The following is a 4,257-nucleotide window of genomic DNA, read 5'->3' as shown; positions in this document are numbered from 1 at the left end:
AAAGAGGTCTAGAAATCAAGCTAAAATCCTTAATGAATCGACGGTAAAAACCTGCATGCCCTAGTAATGACCTAATATCTTTTACGGTTTCTGGGACCTGTAAAGTCTTAATAAGGTCAACTTTGGCTTTGTCTACCTCTATACCCTTTGAAGAGACGATGTGCCCTAACACAATTCCTGATTTAACCATGAAATGACATTTTTCCCATTTAAGCATTAAACTTTTTTCCTTACACCTAGTCAACACTAATGTCAAATGATGCAAGCACTCATCGAAAGATGAACCAAACACTGAAAAATCATCCATAAAGACCTCTAAGAACCGTTCTATCATATCAGAAAATATGCTCATCATACAACGCTGAAAAGTCGCAGGGGCATTACAAATCCCGAAAGGCATGCGTCTATACGCAAAGGTACCAAAGGGACAGGTAAAAGTGGTTTTCTCTTGGTCTTCTGGGGAAATAACGATCTGATTATAAGAGTAGCCATATAAGAAGCAATAGTGACTATGTCCAGATAATCGCTCTAGCATTTGGTTGATAAAAGGAAGGGGAAAGTAATCCTTCCTTGTGACCTTGTTCAATTTCCTATAGTCAATACACACACGCCATCCCGTGGTCACTCGGGTTGGGATTAATTCATTATTATCATTCTGGACTACAGTGATACCTGATTTCTTGGGGACAACCTGAACAGGGCTGACCCACTTACTGTCTGAAATTGGGTAAATAATACCCGCATCTAACAACTTAAGCACCTCTTTTCGAACCACCTCTTTCATGTTTGTGTTCAGTCGACGTTGCATCTCCCTAGAAGGTTTGGAATCTTCCTTTAAATGAATCTGATGCATACACACAATAAGACTTATACCCTTAATGTCTGCTATAGTCCACCCTAAAGCTTCCTTATTGTCTTGAAGTACATTTACTAGCCTACTTTCCTGATCACTATCCAAATCGGAAGCTACAATCACAGGTAAAGTCTCAGATGGGCCTAAAAACACATGCTTTAGAGTAACGAGTAGTGGTTTAAGGTCCAACTTTGGGGGCTCTTCTAAAGAAGGAATTAGGGTAGTCTCAGAAACTGGTAAGGGTTCGAACCCAGCTTTCCATCTATCAGTATCTAACACAGGGGTAGAATCTAATAGAGCATTCACCTGTTTAATAGTGTTATCGTCGTCAAAATCAAAACCAAAATGGGATAGACAACTTTCTAATGGGTCTTCAGACAAAATGTTTGGTAATGACTCCTGAACTAAGGCTTCTATCATGTTCACTTCTTCAACACATGTGTCATCTAGCTCATGAGGTTGCTTACTGACATTAAGAATGTTCATCTCCATAGTCATGTTACCAAAAGATAAACTCATCACACCATTTCGACAGTTAATGATCGCATTAGACGTAGCTAAAAATGGGCGACCTAAAATCACAGGTATCTAGTTCTCTGGGTCAGGGACAGGTTGGGTATCTAGGACCACGAAATCCACTTGATAAATAAACTTGTCGACCTCAATAAGAACATCCTCGATAACACCTCGAGGGATTTTAACAGACCTATCAGCTAATTGCAGTGTCATCTGAGTAGGTTTCATTTCACCAAGTCCTAGCTGTAAGTATACATGGAATGGCAGTAAGTTCACACTGGATCCTAAGTCAAGTAAAGCTTTTTCTACCCGGAATTTACCTATTGTGCAAGCAATGGTAGAAGAACCTAGGTTTTTGTACTTTGGAGTTGTGGTGTTCTGAATGATTGAACTTACGTGACTAGCTAAAAAGGCTTTCTTATGGACGCTAAGAAAATTAAAGTTCAGGAACCGAGGCTCTAGGCTTAAAATCATACCTTTCAGGAACCGAATTCACATCATCAGAAACTTTATCAGTCTCTTTAGCTACTGGTCCTGAGAGGTGAGATCCTGAGGGGTGAACTGCAGTATGTTCACTATCGGGCATGGTTACCTTATTGTCTATAACTCTACCACTTCTGAGGGTTCTAACAGCATTCAATTGATTCGATGGTTTTGCACCTAATTCATGAACTCCTCTAGGTTTGGGTTGTGTTTGACTAGGAAACTTACCTTTTTCTCTCAAAGAATCACTTATCAGACCAACCTGGGTTTTTAACTCGGAAATAGCCTGACTATTTTCTTGTCTTATCCTGTTACTAGCTTGTAGACTCTGTTCTACGGATAACTGAAATTTTGCAGTTTGCTGAGTTAACAAGGAGAGAGATTCCTCTAAACTTAGGATTTTCTTATCTGACTGATTCTGAAACTGATCTAATCTTGAAGGATTCTTAGTATAGCCAAAACCTGGGGGAGCATTAGAATTACTAAACTGACCTTGACTTTGGCCCTTAGACCACGAAAGGTTCGGATGGTTTCTCCAACCAGGATTATAGGTTTCTGAATATGGGTCAATCTTTTGACGGTTATCAAATCTAGTGTTATTATAAATAGCATTGGCTTGCTCTTCAATATTCTGGCCTTCCCAAAAAGGCTCCACTCTACCACTAGTCTGGCCCACTTCTAAAGCTTCTAACCTTTTTGCTATAGCATCAATTTTGGCATCTGATTCATAGCCTCCTTCTACCCTATTAACGTTTCCTCTACTTAAAAGAATTGTTTTCTGGGGTGCCCTACTATTTTCCCATTGCTGGGTTTTTTCGGCGATTTCATTAAAAAATTCGATCGCCGCATCAACAGTTTGGTTTTCAAATCCACCAGTGCATAGAGACTCAACCATGGTCATTGTGGAATAATCTAAACCCTCATAAAGGATCTGAACTAGCCTAACCTTTTCTAAACCATGATGAGGACACTGGGATAATAAATCATTGAACCTTTCCAAATACCTATATAAAGATTCTCCCTCTTGTTGTGAAAATGTGCATATTTGTGTCCTAATAGACGATGTTTTGTGCCTAGGGAAAAACTTATTGAAAAAGGCAGATGTAAGTTGTTCATATGTGTCAATTGACTCGGATTCCAAACTATACAACCACGACTTGGCCTTATCTTTCAGGGAAAATGGGAATAACCTAAGTTTCAAAGCATCATCATCTAAGCCTCTAATTCTTAGAGTACTACAAATTTCCTCAAAATCCCTAACATGGTAATAAGGGTTTCCATTTTATTTCCCTAAAAATATTGGGAGCATATGTAAGGTCCCAGGTTTCAGTTCATAGGGTGCCTCCGTTTCAGCTAACTTAATACACGAAGGACGAGTAGTCCTAGTTGGATTCAACAAAGCTTTCAAAGTTGCCATTTCTGGCGCTATCGGAGCAACATGGATTCTCTCCTCAGTCAAAGGACGTTCAAAAACAGACTCTTCAAAAGTCGGACTCTCTAGATTAAGGTAATCGAGACGCTTCGAACTACTAGGTTTCTCTTTAACAAATCTACCTAGTGCGTCTCTTTTATGTTCAGGCATACAATAGAATTTTCTAAATTGGAAGGGTAAGCAAACACAGATCAAGTCCGACTCAACCAAATCAAACCTATTGATTTCTAGCAAACAAAAAGCATGATGGCTCCACTTAGATTGTTTCTAGACCAACTTTTAATCCTTCGAACGGGAATTCGTTACAATTTAAGCAAACCCATCTGGAATCAATACGAGTTAACGTAAGTTGAATAAAGGCGAGGGAAGCTCGGTGGAGCTTTGATACCCAAGGCCTCACCGGTATTACAAGGCGGCACAATCACGCATTCAACTTACAGAAACCGTCAAGAACTTCGAAGTATGCTTAAAAGAGTAACCAATATTTTTCGAATGACTTTCCTGTTAAGCTCGTTACTCCATCGGTCTCGTTCTAGTCAAAATTTTAGGCTTAGGTTCGCGTAGGTTACGTGTTCCTAAAGCGGACAAGAAAAGAACGGTGATGAAATCCGAACCCTTATCTTGTATGGCCAGGCCTTTCCCTTTACTAGAAAAATAAATGTCCGTATTCAGTCCTCAACATATATGCATACGAAGGAGTCCAGTAACTCGCTGATAGGGGATTCGCGAGTGTTTAGAATCTTACCTCCCGTTCCAAACGGGGGATGAATCGGTTGTAGTCGACTCGGGCCACTGACTCCGATGTCTAGTGTACGAACCCAAGGTGCAGAGACAATATCGTAATTGTCCTCCTTCTCTGCAAACAATTTATATTTAAAGTACCCTTCCGTAGGGTAATAAAAAAATAATGTCACAAAGTCCAAAAGTCCAAAAGTCCAAAAAGTAAAGAAAAATTACAAAAATAATAAACCCT

At 39.7% G+C, this 4,257-nt stretch overlaps 1 pseudogene; it reads left to right on the top strand.

Annotated features, from left to right (window-relative positions):
* The first annotated feature begins 2,805 nt into the window (after window positions 1-2,805).
* LOC113354621 lies at window positions 2,806-2,905 on the top strand (annotated as a pseudogene).
* The last annotated feature ends 1,352 nt before the right edge of the window (window positions 2,906-4,257 follow it).

The sequence above is a fragment of the Papaver somniferum genome, chromosome 2, assembly GCF_003573695.1.
Source record: "Papaver somniferum cultivar HN1 chromosome 2, ASM357369v1, whole genome shotgun sequence".
In the NCBI taxonomy this organism is placed as follows: Eukaryota; Viridiplantae; Streptophyta; class Magnoliopsida; order Ranunculales; family Papaveraceae; genus Papaver; species Papaver somniferum.
The sequence above is the reverse complement of the archived record's forward strand: the minus strand, read 5'-3'. Positions and strand labels throughout refer to the sequence as shown.